Below are 19,334 nucleotides of genomic sequence, written 5' to 3'. Positions count from 1 at the left end.
AGGGGACACAGGAACAAGGAGTCACAATTGGAATATGAAGACTCAGACGAGTCACAGGGACGTTAGGAAGTATTTCTTCAATCTTAGGGTCGTCAGGAAGTGGAATAGCCTAGCAAGTGACGTAGAGGAGGCAGGAACCATACATAACTTTAAGACGAGGTATGACAAAGATCAGGGAGAAGAGAGAGGACCTACTAGCGATCAGTGAAGAGGTGGGTCCAGGAGCTGAGTCTCGACCCCTGAAACCACAATTAGGTGAGTACACACACACGAAAACAGTAGTAAAAATCTTTATTTTACCAAACATTTCTGAGATACAAACCCACATCCTCAGTGCTATGATAAATACAATTTACTAATATAAACAGTTATCTCACATAAAGATACTAAACTCTATTTAAAACATAAAACCAAGGTACACAACTTTAACATTGTTGAAAGAATAATTAACTAATCTGTTACACTAACTTCTAAACTCACGCGTGAACAGTAAAATTAGTGAGCGATCAACTGAGTGAATGTATTGGACGGAGGCCTAACCCTGGCTGTGCAAAAATAGTGAGATGGATTGTAAAGGACCTGCCTAGTATGGGCCAACAGGCCTGCTGCAGCGTTCCTCCTTTCTTATGTTCTTATGTGAGGTCGCATCTGTGTATGAGGTCACAAATGTGAGGTACCCAGAGTGACCTCTGCAGCAGAGTGACCTCTGACAGCAGAGTGACCTCTGATGTGCACTGGGCAAGGCCAGAACGGAAAGATTTAAACATTATCTGACATTTTTTTTTAAGTCTGGTGAAGAACTCTTGTAGTGTAGCCTGGTGTAGCTTCGTGTAGCCTGGTGTAGCCTGGTGTAGCATCGTGTAGCCTGGTGTAGCTTCGTGTAGCATCGTGTAGCCTGGTGTAGCTTCGTGTAGCATCGTGTAGCGTCGTGTAGCATCGTGTACCATCGTGTAGCCTGGTGTAGCTTCGTGTAGCATCGTGTAGCCTGGTGTAGCTTCGTGTAGCCTGTTGTAGCTTCGTGTAGCATCGTGTAGCCTGGTGTAGCATCGTGTAGCCTGATGTAGCATCGTGTAGCCTGATGTAGCATCGTGTAGCCTGGTGTAGCTTCGTGTAGCATCGTGTAGCCTGGTGTAGCTTCGTGTAGCATCGTGTAGCCTGGTGTAGCATCGTGTAGCATCGTGTAGCCTGATGTAGCATCGTGTTGCATCGTGTAGCCTGGTGTAGCATCGTGTAGCATCGTGTAGCCTGGTGTAGCTTCGTGTAGCATCGTGTAGCCTGGCGTAGCTTCGTGTAGCATCGTGTAGCCTGGTGTAGCATCGTGTAGCATCGTGTAGCATCGTGTAGTCTGATGTAGCATCGTGTAGCCTGGTGTAGCATCGTGTAGCCTGGTGTAGCTTCGTGTAGCATCGTGTAGCCTGGTGTAGCATCGTGTAGCATCGTGTAGCCTGGTGTAGCATCGTGTAGCATCGAGTAGCCTGGTGTAGCTTCGTGTACCATCGTGTAGCCTGGTGTAGCTTCGTGTAGCATCGTGTAGCCTGGTGTAGCATCGTGTAGCATCGTGTAGCCTGATGTAGCATCGTGTAGCCTGGTGTAGCTTCGTGTAGCATCGTGTAGCCTGGTGTAGCTTCGTGTAGCATCGTGTAGCCTGGTGTAGCATCGTGTAGCCTGATGTAGCATCGTGTTGCATCGTGTAGCCTGGTGTAGCATCGTGTAGCATCGTGTAGCCTGGTGTAGCTTCGTGTAGCATCGTGTAGCCTGGCGTAGCTTCGTGTAGCATCGTGTAGCATCGTGTAGTCTGATGTAGCATCGTGTAGCCTGGTGTAGCATCGTGTAGCCTGGTGTAGCATCGTGTAGCCTGGTGTAGCTTCGTGTAGCATCGTGTAGCCTGGTGTAGCTTCGTGTAGCATCGTGTAGCCTGGTGTAGCATCGTGTAGCATCGTGTAGCCTGGTGTAGCATCGTGTAGCATCGTGTAGCCTGGTGTAGCTTCGTGTAGCATCGTGTAGCCTGGTGTAGCATCGTGTACCATCGTGTAGCCTGGTGTAGCTTCGTGTAGCCTGGTGTAGCATCGTGTAGCATCGTGTAGCATCGTGTAGCCTGGTGTAGCATCGTGTAGCCTGGTGTAGCATCGTGTAGCATCGTGTAGCCTGGTGTAGCGTGGTGTAGCATCGTGTAGCCTGGTGTGACTTGGTGTAGCATCGAGTAGCCTGATGTAGCATCGTGTAGCCTGGTGTAGCATCGTGTAGCCTGGTGTGACTTGGTGTAGCATCGCGTAGCCCGGTGTAGCATAACGTAGCCTGGTGTAGCCTCGTGTAGCCTGGTATAGCATCGCGTAGCCTGGTGTAGCTTCGTGTAGCTTCGTGTAGCCTGGTGTAGCTTCGTGTAGCCTGGTGTAGCATCGTGTAGCCTGGTGTAGCATCGTGTAGCATAGTGTAGCCTGGTGTAGCATCGTGTAGCATCGTGTAGCCTGGTGTAGCTTCGTGTAGCCTGGTGTAGCATCGTGTAGCATCGTGTAGCATCGTGTAGCCTGGTGTAGCATCGTGTAGCCTGGTGTAGCTTCGTGTAGCCTGGTGTAGCATCGTGTAGCCTCGTGTAGCCTGGTGTAGCATCGCGTAGCCTGGTGTAGCCTCGTGTAGCCTGGTATAGCCTCGTGTAGCCTGGTGTAACTTCGTGTAGCCTGGTGTAGCATCATGTAGCCTCATGCAGCCTGGTGTAGCATCGTGTAGCCTAGTGTAGCATCGTGTAGCCTGGTGTAGCATCGTGTAGCCTGGTGTAACTTCGTGTAGCCTGGTGTAGCATCGTGTAGCATCGTGTAGCCTGGTGTAGCATCGTGTAGCATTGTGTAGCCTGGTGTAGCATCGTGTAGCATCGTGTAGCCTGGTGTAGCTTCGTGTAGCATCGTGTAGTCTGGTGTGACTTGGTGTAGCATCGCGTAGCCTGGTGTAGCATCGTGTAGCCTGATGTAACTTCGTGTAGCCTGGTGTAACTTCGTGTAGCCTGGTGTAACTTCGTGTAGCCTGGTGTAACTTCGTGTAGCCTGGTGTAGCATCGTGTAGCCTGGTGTAACTTCGTGTAGCCTGGTGTAGCATCGTGTATCCTCATGTAGCCTGGTGTAACTTCGTGTAGCCTGGTGTAGCATCGTGTAGCCTGGTGTAGCATCGTGTAGCCTGGTGTAACTTCGTGTAGCCAGGTGTAACTTCGTGTAGCCTGGTGTAGCATCGTGTAGCCTGGTGTAACTTCGTGTAGCCTGGTGTAGCATCGTATAGCCTCGTGTAGCATCGTGTAGCCTCGTGTAGCATCGTGTAGCCTGGTGTAGCATCGTGTAGCCTGGTGTAGCCTGGTGTAGCCTCGTGTAGCGTGGTGTAGCTTCGTGTAGCCTGGTGTACACTCGTGTAGCCTGGTGTAGTATCGTGTAGCTTCGTGTAGCATCGTGTAGCCTGGTGTAGCCTCGTGTAGCCTGGTGTAGCTTCGTGTAGCCTGGTGTAGCCTCGTGTAGCCTGGTGTAACTTCGTGTAGCCTGGTGTAGCATCATGTAGCCTCATGCAGCCTGGTGTAGCATCGTGTAGCCTAGTGTAGCATCGTGTAGCCTGGTGTAGCATCGTGTAGCCTGGTGTAGCATCGTGTAGCATCGTGTAGCCTGGTGTAGCATCGTGTAGCATCGTGTAGCCTGGTGTAGCTTCGTGTAGCATCGTGTAGCCTGGTGTAGCATCGTGTACCATCGTGTAGCCTGGTGTAGCTTCGTGTAGCCTGGTGTAGCATCGTGTAGCATCGTGTAGCCTGGTGTAGCATCGTGTAGCCTGGTGTAGCATCGTGTAGCATCGTGTAGCCTGGTGTAGCCTGGTGTAGCATCGTGTAGCATCGTGTAGCCTGGTGTAGCATCGTGTAGCATCGCGTAGCCCGGTGTAGCATAACGTAGCCTGGTGTAGCCTCGTGTAGCCTGGTATAGCATCGCGTAGCCTGGTGTAGCTTCGTGTAGCCTGGTGTAGCTTCGTGTAGCATCGTGTAGCCTGGTGCAGCATCGTGTAGCATAGTGTAGCCTGGTGTAGCATCGTGTAGCATCGTGTAGCCTGGTGTAGCTTCGTGTAGCCTGGTGTAGCATCGTGTAGCCTGGTGTAGCATCGTGTAGCATCGTGTAGCCTGGTGTAGCATCGTGTAGCATCCTGTAGCCTGGTGTAGCTTCGTGTAGCATCGTGTAGCCTGGTGTGACTTGGTGTAGCATCGCGTAGCCTGGTGTAGCCTGGTGTAACTTCGTGTAGCTTGGTGTAGCCTCGTGTAGCCTGGTGTAGCATCGCGTAGCCTGGTGTAGCCTCGTGTAGCCTGGTATAGCCTCGTGTAGCCTGGTGTAACTTCGTGTAGCCTGGTGTAGCATCATGTAGCCTCATGCAGCCTGGTGTAGCATCGTGTAGCCTAGTGTAGCATCGTGTAGCCTGGTGTAGCATCGTGTAGCCTGGTGTAACTTCGTGTAGCCTGGTGTAGCATCGTGTAGCCTGGTGTAGCATCGTGTAGCATCGTGTAGCCTGGTGTAGCATCGTGTAGCATCGTGTAGTCTGGTGTGACTTGGTGTAGCATCGCGTAGCCTGGTGTAGCATCGTGTAGCCTGATGTAACTTCGTGTAGCCTGGTGTAACTTCGTGTAGCCTGGTGTAACTTCGTGTAGCCTGGTGTAACTTCGTGTAGCCTGGTGTAACTTCGTGTAGCCTGGTGTAGCATCGTGTAGCCTGGTGTAACTTCGTGTAGCCTGGTGTAGCATCGTGTAGCCTCATGTAGCCTGGTGTAACTTCGTGTAGCCTGGTGTAGCATCGTGTAGCCTGGTGTAGCATCGTGTAGCCTGGTGTAACTTCGTGTAGCCAGGTGTAACTTCGTGTAGCCTGGTGTAGCATCGTGTAGCCTGGTGTAACTTCGTGTAGCCTGTTGTAGCATCATGTAGCCAGGTGTAACTTCGTGTAGCCAGGTGTAACTTCGTGTAGCCAGGTGTAACTTCGTGTAGCCTGGTGTAGCATCGTGTAGCATAGTGTAGCCTGGTGTAGCATCGTGTAGCATCGTGTAGCCTGGTGTAGCTTCGTGTAGCCTGGTGTAGCATCGTGTAGCATCGTGTAGCCTGGTGTAGCATCGTGTAGCATCGTGTAGCCTGGTGTAGCATCGTGTAGCATCGTGTAGCCTGGTGTAGCTTCGTGTAGCATCGTGTAGCCTGGTGTGACTTGGTGTAGCATCGCGTAGCCTGGTGTAGCCTGGTGTAACTTCGTGTAGCTTGGTGTAGCCTCGTGTAGCCTGGTGTAGCATCGCGTAGCCTGGTGTAGCCTCGTGTAGCCTGGTATAGCCTCGTGTAGCCTGGTGTAACTTCGTGTAGCCTGGTGTAGCATCATGTAGCCTCGTGTAGCCTGGTGTAGCATCATGTAGCCTCATGCAGCCTGGTGTAGCATCGTGTAGCCTAGTGTAGCATCGTGTAGCCTGGTGTAGCATCGTGTAGCCTGGTGTAACTTCGTGTAGCCTGGTATAGCATCGTGTAGCATCGTGTAGCCTGGTGTAGCATCGTGTAGCCTGGTGTAGCATCGTGTAGCATCGTGTAGTCTGGTGTGACTTGGTGTAGCATCGCGTAGCCTGGTGTAGCATCGTGTAGCCTGATGTAACTTCGTGTAGCCTGGTGTAACTTCGTGTAGCCTGGTGTAACTTCGTGTAGCCTGGTGTAACTTCGTGTAGCCTGGTGTAACTTCGTGTAGCCTGGTGTAGCATCGTGTAGCCTGGTGTAACTTCGTGTAGCCTGGTGTAGCATCGTGTAGCCTCATGTAGCCTGGTGTAACTTCGTGTAGCCTGGTGTAGCATCGTGTAGCCTGGTGTAGCATCGTGTAGCCTGGTGTAACTTCGTGTAGCCAGGTGTAACTTCGTGTAACCTGGTGTAGCATCGTGTAGCCTGGTGTAACTTCGTGTAGCCTGGTGTAGCATCATGTAGCCTGGTGTAACTTCGTGTAGCCAGGTGTAACTTCGTGTAGCCAGGTGTAACTTCGTGTAGCCTGGTGTAGCATCGTGTAGCCTGGTGTAGCATCGTGTAGCCTGGTGTAACTTCGTGTAGCCTGGTGTAGCATCATGTAGCCTCATGCAGCCTAGTGTAGCATCGTGTAGCATCGTGTAGCCTGGTGTAGCATCGTGTAGCATCGTGTAGCCTGGTGTAGCTTCGTATAGCATCGTGTAGTCTGGTGTGACTTGGTGTAGCATCGCGTAGCCTGGTGTAGCATCGTGTAGCCTGATGTAACTTCGTGTAGCCTGGTGTAACTTCGTGTAGCCTGGTGTAACTTCGTGTAGCCTGGTGTAACTTCGTGTAGCCTGGTGTAACTTCGTGTAGCCTGGTGTAGCATCGTGTAGCCTGGTGTAACTTCGTGTAGCCTGGTGTAGCATCGTGTAGCCTCATGTAGCCTGGTGTAACTTCGTGTAGCCTGGTGTAGCATCGTGTAGCCTGGTGTAGCATCGTGTAGCCTGGTGTAACTTCGTGTAGCCAGGTGTAACTTCGTGTAGCCTGGTGTAGCATCGTGTAGCCTGGTGTAACTTCGTGTAGTCTGGTGTAGCATCGTATAGCCTCGTGTAGCATCGTGTAGCCTGGTGTAGCATCGTGTCGCCTGGTGTAGCCTGGTGTAGCCTCGTGTAGCCTGGTGTAGCTTCGTGTAGCCTGGTGTAGCCTGGTGTACCCTCGTGTAGCCTGGTGTAGTATCGTGTAGCTTCGTGTAGCATCGTGTAGCCTGGTGTAGCCTCGTGTAGCCTGGTGTAGTTTCGTGTAGCCTGGTGTAGCCTCGTATAGCCTGTTGTAGCCTCGTGTAGCCTGGTGTAGTATCGTGTAGCTTCATGTAGCATCGTGTAGCCTGGTGTTACTCCGTGTAGCCTGGTGTAGCCTCGGGTTTAAAGTGGCTCCCTCTCCCTCCACTAAGCAGCTGACATTTCATATAAATGCAAATTCCTGTTAGGTTTATTTCTGTACTCGTGTGAGTCCGAGTATTTTACTATCTGTAACCACCTGATAATAAGCTTTTGTATTTAGCCCCTTTGTTTCCCCATTAAAAATCCAAGTGCAATTTATCCGTGTACACTCTAGGTGATTAATTCTATAGAGGGGGAGAGTAGGGGAGCTTTCTCGATGCCGTTGGAGGGCTCCTGATCCAAAGAATTGGAGCAACTCTCCATTATCAAACCCGGTTACCTCCCATTACCCTGCATAATTACCCCCGACCCCTCTGATATTTTTAGACATCGTTAGAGCCTGGTAATTATGTGGGAGCTCATTATGTGAGTTATAATGATCTACGTGTACGAGGGGATTACCGGAGTAAGAATGTGCCCAGTGTCCCTGAATCGTGGGGTAATTAAGACCATGATAATCGTTCAGTCTTGGTAATTAAGATCATGGTAATCGTTCAATCTGGCTAATTAAGATGATGGTAATCGTTCAGTCTGGTTAATTAGCATCGTGATAATCGTTCAGTCTGGGTAATTAAGATCATGGTAATCGTTTAGCCTAAGTAATTACAGAAAAGATGAACATTCCAAGGGCTAAACAAGAAAATCCGCAAAGCCGAAATAAAAAAAAAATCGCTGGTATTTAGTGTGCTGCCGACCATGGCTTCGGGTCGAGCAGTATGTGAGCTGTGACAGTTTCTGGAAGGTAACTATATTACACTCGACTGCCTAAACAGAACTGGAAGTTGGTAAAATGTAGCCTGTGTTTTTTCAGCATTAGTAACTTCGACACGGACTGTGGACGCTGTTACCGGCCTTTCTTACGGACGTAAATACTCCCGGGAACAGCAATAATATACCATACAGTCGAGGCAGAGTCAGACGCCCACATACCGCCCACAGGTAAAGATATCCGTGCCACTGTCATAATCTCCCTCACATGTCGCCATGTTCTCCCTCACACACCACCAACCTCTATCCCACACCACCAACACCAGCCTCCCACACTGTCTACCCACATTTCTCCCCACCAATACCAAATCAATATGGAAAACAATTCAGCCTCTTACAGCCTTCAGGTGCAGCAGACGCTCTCTCCTTTACATGACTTGGTAAAAACTAGCTTTTTTTAACATAGTTGGAGAGACGTTTAATATATCTTCTCTCCTCTCACCACAATCTTGCCCCTCGCTGTTTCTCCCACTGTAGTCTTGCCCCTCGCTGTTTCTCTCACTCCAGTCTTGCCCTTCGCTGCAAAAATGGATTTTTGTTCTGTAAAAGATACGACCCATACGGGTTTAGTGCAGTTTAATAACGTTCTTTTTCGAAGGAACATTGTTCTTCAATTCCCGTTGTTCCAGTGGACATATTGTTCACAATTTACTTACAAAATGTAAAGACTTTGATATTGTTCCAGCCACAGTGTTGTGACTTGTAGCATTATTGTTGATATTGTTCAGCCAGTATTGTGACTTGTAGCATTATTGTTGATATTGTTCCAGCCACAGTGTTGTGACTTGTAGCATTATTGTTGATATTGTTCCAGCCACAGTGTTGTGACTTGTAGCATTATTGTTGATATTGTTCAGCCAGTATTGTGACTTGTAGCATTATTGTTGATATTGTTCCAGCCACAGTGTTGTGACGTGTAGCATTATTGTTGATATTGTTCCAGCACAGTGTTGTGACTTGTAGCATTATTGTTGATATTGTTCCAGCCACAGTGTTGTGACTTGTAGCATTATTGTTGATATTGTTCCAGCACAGTGTTGTGACTTGTAGCATTATTGTTGATATTGTTCCAGCCACAGTGTTGTGACTTGTAGCATTATTGTTGATATTGTTCCAGCCACAGTGTTGTGACTTGTAGCATTATTGTTGTTGTGACTTGTGACTTGTAGCATTATTGTTGATATTGTTCCAGCCACAGTGTTGTGACTTCTGGCCTTCCTGTTGACATTGTCCTAGCCACAGTGTTGTGTAAGTACTTATAGCCTTCCTGTTGACATTTTGATAGATGCTGACACATGTACGTGGCGACACTGCAGGCTTCTTGACAAGTACAGTGCCAATTTGTCTCTGCCTGGGTTTCTGTGACTGTCTGCCGCGAGTTAGCATCATAGCAGTGCCCGACCGTCCAAAATAATGTCCTTGGCAAGAACTGTTATTTAAGGGCGGAGAGGGACTCCAGCAGTAGTCACATATACGTAATTATACAAACACAATTATACAATATTGCCAATGGCACAAGAGAACTAGCACAGAAATAATAATGTAAAATGACTGCTGTATATTTTGGTCTCATACTAAGACCCTCTTCAGTCGTATAAGAAGTATGAAAGAAACAATTTGTGTGTAATACATAGCAAGACATTTGACCTCTGTCAAGTCAGGTACAGGAGCTAAACCAGACAGAGACTAAAGCAAGTCAGTGAAGCAATGGGATTCCACTAGCTGCTCTCTCTCTCTCTCTCTCTCTCTCTCTCTCTCTCTCTCTCTCTCTCTCTCTCTCTCTCTCTCTCTCTCTCCCCTCCCCTTTATCTAGAAAAGAGAGAGTAACGAGTAATAATCCGGCCTCCAGCAGCTTGAGAGGGATTACCTCTGCCCGAGGGCAGACCTTTTCAAAGCTTTCTGTCGAGGAACAGAAGTCAGATAAATGATTCAGCTCCCAGAATTAAACAAAAAAAGTTCTCGTGTCTCTCTACAGTAGCTAAAGAGGTATTTGAGATATTGTTATTAACCTTGTATTCTTATTTGTAGGGTTAGTGTGGGGGCGAGAGCAGGACGCTGATGCCGGGAGTTGTGTGGGGGTTAAGGACGGAAAGTTATGTATAACTGTATACATGGAGAGGGTTTCGGGGGTCAACGCCCCCTCTGCCCGGTCTGTGACCAGGCCTCGTGTGTGAGGGAAGTTAGGGTGCGTGAGGTAAAACATTGGATAGGGGTATGTATGGGCGAGAGAGAAAAATTGGAGAAGTTAAGGGGCACGTAAGTTCCCTCGTCTCCAAATAATATGTTCATTTTTCTACTATAATCTACCTTGTCCATAATAACTATCACATTTGATTTGTCTGTTTAATAAGGTGAAGTCCAGGATCCTTCCTTAATTTATGGTATAACTTAAATCTTTGATAACTGTGTTGTAGAGGTCTGAGACCTCTGCAATACAATTGTCATCAAAGATTTGTTAAGTTATTCCATGAATTAAGGTAAGATCCTGGACTTCACCTTACGAAACAGACAAATCAAATGTGATAGTAATTATGGACAAGGTAGATTATAGTGGAAAAATGAACATATTAGAAGACGGAGGAACTTATGTGCCTCTAAAGTGTGTACTCACTCTTGCTTGTTTCTAAACCTTGCTTCCACTTTCATTCTACTGGAAGACTAATTTCTCAGCTCTTCAGTTCTCTCGTATCTATTCTTCAGGATATAAATGGGGTCAGTCCCCACTTGCGTTGTCTCGGGTTCACTGCTTCACTTCACTGCCTCTCAACTATTAGACTAAAGACATGTCATATATATATCAGTGACTCATTTTGGAGTTTAATTTCCCTCCGTGTTCCCTTGTTCAGCTCATTGATGAGAAGAGAGAGAATAAAATGGAAGGAAACACAACGAGAGGATAACCAGGCATAAAAAAAATTATTCGTTCAGTGTCAGAGTAGTGAGCTATGGAAAACGTCCAGAAAACTTGAGGAAGGAGGAGTACACTTGATGCGAGGAAGCAGTAAGAAAAATCTGGGTGGTATTTATAGAGGAAAAATTTATCTGCCACGAAACACAGAAACCAAGAGAGATCAACACTAGAAGACATCCACGCAATTTTGAAGATGCTAATGGAAATAGATACAGCAGAAGCAACGAGATGTGAAAACATAGCCCCATCAGTCTTGAGGAAAGGAGTGGAATCACTTTAAGTCCAAAACAAAGATCTCCAACAAATAGCCAGAGACAGGACAATTACCGGATAACTGGAAGCGGACTAATGCAATTCACATATTTAAGAGGGAGAGACAGGAGGCACTGAACTCTGAGTCGGTGTCACTGATGCGCATCCTGTTGAAAGTAATGGAGAGGCTTAATAGAAAGATGCTGGAGCACATGGAGAGAAGACTCTGTAACGATATTATTATTATTATAATCAAGGGGGAAGCGCTAAACCCGGAGGATTATACAGCGCCTGGGGGGGGGGGATGTGGAAGGCATTCAGGCTTAATTCGGGGAACTGGAGCACAGATCCAATTCCCTAAATCAAGAGCCCCTCACCAACATCAAGGAACCTTCCTTGAGGGGTCTGTAACGATAACAAATACGAATTCAGTGAAGAGAAAGATACAGTGTGACGAACCTACGTTGTGTTATAATTACTGAGGGGAAGCAAGGCAGAGGTGGGTTATTAGCATCTTCCTAAAGAACAATAAAGTATTTGACAAAATAGAAGAGCAAGGAGAGATGAAAAGAAAAGTCGCCCATTGGAAGTGTCAGTAAAAATCGCCAGGATGGGTAAGACTGATAACTGGATCTTCCAAGGAAATTTTCAATAAAATTGTACGTGTTGTTGAAGTTAGAGAGACAACACCACGAACTCTACTTCTGTTGACACAAGTAAGTAAATACACACAAAAGCATGAGTCACAGGGATGTTAGGAAATATCATTTTTAACCTTAGAGAGGTCAGGAAGCGGAATGTCGAAGCAAAGTGGTGGAGGAAGAAGTCGTACATAGCTTTAGGAAGAGGCTTGATAGGGATCATACAGCCAGGAGAGAGTGAACCCAGTAAAAGCCAGCGGAGATGGGGCCAGGAGCCGAGACTCGACCCCCCTGAAACCACATTTAGAAGAGTACAATTGGAAAACACACACACACACACACACACACACACACACACACACACACACACACACACACACACACACACACACACACACAAAACTTGTAGGGTGAGTTATAAGGAGTACTGAATCTTGTTTGGTAAACTAATTAATTGTATTAGAACTCCTTGGGCAGTAAGGAGGAAGGTGGATAACAGAAGCCCCAGTGCCCTGCCCGACCTCACCTGCAGTACCCATTTACCGGGACTTTCTTCCTACAGTGTATCAGTCATGTAGAGTAGGGTACCAGCACCCTGATGCTGAACCCAGTTTTATTTAACAGATAATACCCACTCGTGTAGGGGCATAATAATGCCTCTCTCTCCCCCTCCCTACTTCCAGTTCCAATTTCCAGACCCCACTTCCAGTCCCCACAAGTTCCCTCTTCCTACCCTAAATTAAATTTTCACTTTCGTTCTTTCCCCCACTCTTGTGCCTCACTTACCCACCCCTTATCGTCCTTCCATTCCCTTCCAACATCCACCTCTCATTTCTCACCCATCCCAGCCCCTCCTCTCCCCTACCATGATCACATTTACCTCCCCATCGGCACTCCCTATCTCTTTCCTCTCTCTCTCCCAACCTCACACTCTGTACGTTTCCTCTCTCCCACAACTCTTTCTTTCTCCATCCTCCAGTACCCTCCCCTAACCATCCTTTCTTATTTCTCTTCGTCCTTCTCTCTATATCTGCCGGAATAGAAAGAGATTTAGAACCTTCCTGGTTGTAAATCTTTCTATTCTGCAACTCCCCATCTATGTACCTTATGTCCTCCTCGCACATTATAAAACTGGTGTACGTTTGCCCCATTATTGGGAAGACAGAAAATACTGGCAAAAGACGAACACAGGTACGATACACAGAACACAGGCACAAGAACACAACCCAAATGCATTCTGATATCACTAGGAACAGCAGGTAACGACAAAAGCTACTTGATGAGGGTGTTTGTGGCTGTGTTCGTGACAGTGTGTTCATTTCGAGACTGACCATTGTGGCTGTAGTGACCTCAGAAACTAAATCATGACCTCAGGTGCTATCTAGGCTGCTCCCTTACTATGCTGATCTCAGTTGCCGTATCCTGTTGTATACTTGTACTGTTCCAACACCAGCAACAGGTGTGGAGACAGAGGACTGCAGTAGCAGGTGTGGAGTCAGAGGACTGCAGTAGCAGGTGTGGAGACAGAGGACTGCAGTAGCAGGTGTGGAGACAGAGGACTGCAGTAGCAGGTGTGGAGACAGAGGACTGCAGTAGCAGGTGTGGAGACAGAGGACTGCAGTAGCAGGTGTGGAGACAGAGGACTGCAGTAGCAGGTGTGGAGACAGAGGACTGCAGTAGCAGGTGTGGAGTCAGAGGACTGCAGTAGCAGGTGTGGAGACAGAGGACTGCAGTAGCAGGTGTGGAGACAGAGGACTGCAGTAGCAGGTGTGGAGACAGAGGACTGCAGTAGCAGGTGTGGAGACAGAGGACTGCAGTAGCAGGTGTGGAGACAGAGGACTGCAGTAGCAGGTGTGGAGACAGAGGACTGCAGTAGCAGGTGTGGAGTCAGAGGACTGCAGTAGCAGGTGTGACTACAGTAGCAGGTGTGGAGACAGAGGACTGCAGTAGCAGGTGTGGAGACAGAGGACTGCAGTAGCAGGTGTGGAGACAGAGGACTGCAGTAGCAGGTGTGGAGACAGAGGACTGCAGTAGCAGGTGTGGAGACAGAGGACTGCAGTAGCAGGTGTGGAGACAGAGGACTGCAGTAGCAGGTGTGGAGACAGAGGATTGCAGTAGCAGGTGTGGAGACATCAAGAAGCAGCAGATGTGCTCCCAGTAGCGCATCTTTAACACCTGTATGGCAACAAAGAGTTTCATGGCAGGTGGTGTAGCAGGTGGTTGAGGTGGTGTAGCAGGTGGCTGAGGTGGTGTAGCAGGTGGTTGAGGTGGTGTAGCAGGTGGTTGAGGTGGTGTAGCAGGTGGTTGAGGTGGTGTAGCAGGTGGTTGAGGTGGTGTAGCAGGTGGTTGAGGTGGTGTAGCAGGTGGCTGAGGTGGTGTAGCAGGTGGCTGAGGTGGTGTAGCAGGTGGTTGAGGTGGTGTAGCAGGTGGTTGAGGTGGTGTAGCAGGTGGTTGAGGTGGTGTAGCAGGTGGTTGAGGTGGTGTAGCAGGTGGTTGAGGTGATGTAGCAGGTGGTTGAGGTGATGTAGCAGGTGGTTGAGGTGATGTAGCAGGTGGTTGAGGTGGTGTAGAAGGTGGTTGAGGGGAGGCGCACACACACACACACACACACACACACAGTTCCTCACAAGAGATTAGTGCGGAAACTAGAGGATCAGGCGCGTATAACGCGAAGGGCACTGCAATGGATCAGAGAATACCTGACAGGGAGGTAACAACGAGTCATGGTACGTGATGAGGTATGTATCACAGTGGGCACCTGTGACGAGCGGGGTCCCACAGGGGTCGGTCCTAGGACCAGTGCTATTTTTGGTATATGTGAATGACATGACGGAAGGGATAGACTCAGAGGTATCCCTGCTCGCAGATGATGTGAAGTTAATGAGGAGAATTAAATCATATGAGGATCAGGCAGGCCTTCAAAGAGACCTGGACAGGCTGGACACGTGGTCAAGCAACTGGCTTCTCGAATTCAACCCTGCCAAATGCAAAGTCATGAAGATCGGAGAAAGGCAAAGAAGACCGCAGACAGAGCATAGGCTAGGTGGCCAACGACTGCAAACCTCGCTCAAGGAGAAAGATCTTGGCGTGAGTATAGCACCGAGCACGTCTCCGGAAGCACACATCAACCAGATAACTGCTGCAGCATATGGGCGCCTGGCAAACCTGAGATTAGCATTCCGAAACCTAAGTAAGGAATCTTTTAAGACACTGTACACCGTGTACGTCAGGCCCATACTGGAGTATGCAGCACCAGTTTGGAACCCGCACCGGGTCAAGCACGTTAAGAAATTAGAGAAAGTGCAAAGGTTTGCGACGAGGTTAGTTCCAGAGCTAAGGGGAATGTCCCATGAAGAAAGGTTAAGGGAAATCGGCCTGACGACACTGGAGGACAGGAGGGATAGGGAAGACATGATAACGACATACAAAATACTGCGTGGAATAGACGAGGTGGAAAGAGACAAGATGTTCCAGAGAGGGGACACAGAAACAAGGGGTCACTCTTGGAAGTTGAAGACTCAGATGAGCCACAGGGATGTTAGGAAGTATTTCTTGTCATAGAGTGGTCAGGAAATGGAACAGTCTGGCGAGCGACGTAGTGGAGGCAGGAACCATACATAGCTTTAAGACGAGGTATGATAAAGCTCATGGAGCAGGGAGAGAGAGGACCTAGTAGCGTTCAGTGAAGAGGCGGGGCCAGGAGCTGAGTCTCGACCCCTGCAACTACAATTAGGCGAGTACACATACACACACACACACACACACACACACACACACATACTAATCCTCGTCTTCTACAACGATACGTTAACAGTTAACCGAGCTTACTTCATTCCACTAATCATTACCCTTCCCTCCAGCACCCAGTCCTAACATACCACAAACCTGTCTTGTATATTTCATCATAGTATACTTAAAGCCACATGTTATACCTCTCACTCTAGCTCCTGTACCTCACAGCTCATACCTCTCTAGCTAATCCCGTTTGATCCGAGGAAAGGGAGGGTACCAATTAATTGGGTCAAGAGCCCTACAACATCAAGTGATGCAGTTTAATTACATTTTCCCTTTGATTTTATAATAAATTTACTGGTTAAGGTTATATGTCGTGCTTAATAAGCCGAAATTGTCCGTTAGGTCGAACTGTCCTAAATACTGAACTTTTCCAAAATTTTCTTTTATGGACGAATAAACAGTTTTTTCACTGAGAAACCTGCGTAAAAATATTGATTATTGCATCAAACTTAACTTAGAAAGCTAATGTTATTTATATTATCCTGATTCTACTAAATATATAATTTTGAATTTATTTACTATTACGTAGAATTAATTATGTATATGACCGGCTTAGAGGGTCATGCAGCGCCTTGGGAATGGAAGGCGATCAAGCCGTCCGGTAATAAAGGAAATTTATTATTTATTGTTACTATTGTTATTTATTGTGAAGCTTTAAACCCGGAAGAACAGAGAAAAACAATAACTGGTTATTGAGAATATGATCCAAGAGCGTCAGGTAACGCCTGGCCTTGGTGATGGTTGTCTTGTTCACTCCTGCTGACCAGTACCTGTATGGCAGTGCTGCTCCTGCCTTTATTGACCCTTGTCATTGCTATTTCATGGGAAATAGCTAGACCCGTATGGGACATGTAGCGCCTGAAGGACAGATGATAGCCTCCCCCTCGTCAGGTCACACCTGGCTAACTCGAATTCCTTGAATTAAGAGCCGTTCAGTAGCATTAATTAAGGGGCACATAAGTTCCTCCGTCTTCTAATAACATGTTCATTTTTCCACTATAATCTACCTTGTTCATAATTAATATCGCATTTGTTTTGTCTGTTTCGTAAGGTGAAGTCCAGGATCTTTCATTAATTCATGGTATAACTTAACAAATATTTGATGACAATTGTGCTGCGATAATAACTATGGACAAGGTAGATTACAGTGAAAAAATGAACAAGTTATTAGAAGACGGAGGAACTTACGTGCCTCTTAAGGAAGACATGAAGTAAACAGTGTTGAAAACACAGCGCTGACCAGTCTCTCTCGCTCTGCTACGTAGACGACGATTATCGTCACTTTATCTTCCGTTTTGGTTTTTAAACACACTAGCCGTCTCCCGCCGAGGTAGTGACGCGAGAAAACAATGAAACACATTTACCGTCATTCATTCAATAGCTGTCTTGCAAGAAATGAGCAGATATCGCAATTCACATGACCAACCTGCAGCATCCTTATCTCCTTCAGAGTGAAGGTTCTGTACGTATTATTATTACTATTATTATTATTATTATTATTATAATCAGTGAGAAGCGCTAAACTCGACTCGGTCATACATCGACAGGAAGGTTTTACTAAGTGCGTAATGTATCTTACCTTCTGCTGATACTGTTGCAGCTGTATTTGACAGCGCCACCGCAGGTGTGTGTCCTGCAGATGTGTGTTAGTCCTGGCCGCAGTTACAAGACAAGATATATATGAAGGGCGGCGTTGTAAGATGTCTGCACATTATGCCAGTCACAAACACACAAGATCCTAGAAAGGTTATTTGTTGTTGTGACTAGCAAGACCACTACCGGTCTGGAGGTCACCATAATACAGTCCCCTCCATCACCGCCACTTGTTACACAACTTCCTAATGTAGGAAAAGACTTGATTTTCATTGATCTACGACTTAAAGGATATTTTCTTTGAGTGACAAGCCTTTCCATAAATATTTCAAAAAAAATAATTAAAGTAAAAAAATGGTAATTCCGTTTTACTCATCAACATCTGGTAATTTAAAAATATAATAGTATGTCACCTAATATATTATAATAGAGTATATTCTATTAAGTTCTCCACACCAAAACTCTCATTTTTTTTTCAACTTGCAATTACATAAACTACACTTATTTTATGCTATTTTGTTCTCGTATATTAACATAAGTACTTCACTTTGATGTAAATACTCTGCACAATCATGTAAATAAAAGGTGTTGAAGACAGGAAGGTGATCCTAGGAGGCGGCACACACAACCTGGTGTCTCCACACTGCTACAAGCAAGTGGGTGTATTAAGAGGGTGAAGACCCAGCTGCTTGCGATGCGTCAGAAAAGCTGAGTGTGAGGGAAGTGTTGAGGGAGGGGTGCCACGGGTGCCATGAGTGCCAGGGTGATGGAGGCGAGCGTGTGCCCACCCGCCTGCTCTGCCTCGCACTGGACGAGGGAATGAAGCAGCCAGCAGCAGCAGCAGGCTGCCAGGCTGCCAGGATGCCAGGATGGAACACAGCCGCCATACTTCCTCTCCCCAACCACCACCCCAAGAGGCGCACTTCTTTAAGCTTAGGATGGGAAGCCAAGACAGTGAGTTAACTTCACGTGTAAGATAATGGTCGCTGGTTGTGGACACGCACGCCAGCACGATGGTGGTAGCTTGGCGTGGACACGCACGTCAGCACGATGGTGGTAGCTTGGCGTGGACACGCACGTCAGCACGATGGTGGTAGCTTGGCGTGGACACGCACGTCAGCACGATGGTGGTAGCTTGGCGTGGACACGCACGCCAGGACGATGGTGGTAGCTTGGCGTGGACACGCACGCCAGCACGATGGTAGTAGCTTGGCATGGACACGCACGCCAGCACGATGGTGGTAGCTTGGCGTGGACACGCACGTTAGCACGATGGTGGTAGCTTGGCGTGGACACGCACGCCAGCACGGTGGTGGTAGATGGCGTGGACACACGCCAGCAAGGTGCTAGTCGCTGGGCGTGTGTGTACACGCCCAGCGAAAAAACTCATTCCTTCACCCTTAAACTTTGAACACAGTCATGTATTATACTCGTGGGGAAAGAGCTAAACTCTCTGGTATAAAGCAGTGCCTGGGGAATAAGAGATACTCAGGTTGGATCCAAGGCAGGGGAGAAGTAGCTTCCATTCCTTGAACGAAGAGCCCTTCAAGGTACTTTCCTTGATGGGCCAACCTACCACTATCTATCCGGCTGCTGACACGTCTGTTTACCCGCTAACTTTCTTGACCAGCGCTTGTGTACTCTTTCCTACACTGGTGCATTATACACTGTAAAGAACCGGGGGTTTCTTTGGGTCCCTGACCCACCTGTGGAACCTCAGGGGTCTTTGTATTGGACTGATGAAGCCACTGTGTGGCGAAACGTTTCCTGAATAAAGATTCCCATATGCTGCATAAGTGTCTCAATCTTCAACTTGTCGGTTTTTCAAACCGTTCATCACAACCTCAGTGGTCTCTGACCTACCTGTGTAACCTCAGGGGTCTCTGACCCACCTGTGGAACCTCAGGGGTCTCTGACCCATCTGTGGGGGTCTCAGGGTTTCTGACCCATCTGTGGGGTCTCAGGGTCCCTGACCCATCTGTAGGGTCTCAGGGTCCCTGGCCCATCTGTGGGGGTCTCAGGGTCCTTGACCCATCTGTGGGGTCTCAGGGTCCCTGGCCCACCTGTGGGGTCTCAGGGTCCCTGGCCCACCTGTGGGGTCTCAGGGTCCTTGACCCATCGGTGGGGGTCTCAGGGTCCTTGACCCATCTGTGGGGGTCTCAGGGTCCTTGACCCATCTGTGGGGTCTCAGGGTCCCTGACCCACCTGTGGGGGTCTCAGGGTCCCCGACCCACCTGTGGGGGTCTCAGGATCCCTGACCCACCTGTGGAGGTCACAGGGTCCCTGACCCACCTGTGGGGGTCTCAGGGTCTCTGACCCACCTGTGGGGGTCTCAGGGTCCCTGACCCACCTGTGGGGGTCTCAGGGTCCCTGACCCACCTGTGGGGGTCTCAGGGTCCCTGACCCACCTGTGGGGGTCTCAGGGTCCCTGACCCACCTGTGGGGGTCTCAGGGTCCATAACCCACCTTTGGGG

General features: G+C 48.2%; 2 long non-coding RNA genes across 2 annotated transcripts in view; one reads left to right on the top strand and one right to left on the bottom strand.

Moving 5' to 3' along the window:
* Positions 1–17,692, bottom strand: part of LOC138853820 (uncharacterized) — a 137,108-nt gene extending 119,416 nt beyond the window's left edge. Inside the window, exon 1 of the long non-coding RNA XR_011393026.1 lies at positions 16,847–17,692. This is a non-coding gene — a long non-coding RNA (uncharacterized lncRNA). The remainder of the gene's footprint in view (positions 1–16,846) is intronic.
* Positions 1–19,334, top strand: part of LOC138853821 (uncharacterized) — a 100,022-nt gene that overhangs the window by 29,654 nt on the left and 51,034 nt on the right. The window lies entirely within an intron of this gene.

This window comes from Cherax quadricarinatus, chromosome 41 (assembly GCF_038502225.1).
Source record: "Cherax quadricarinatus isolate ZL_2023a chromosome 41, ASM3850222v1, whole genome shotgun sequence".
NCBI lineage: Eukaryota > Metazoa > Arthropoda > Malacostraca > Decapoda > Parastacidae > Cherax > Cherax quadricarinatus.
This window is presented reverse-complemented; position numbering and strand designations above follow the sequence as displayed.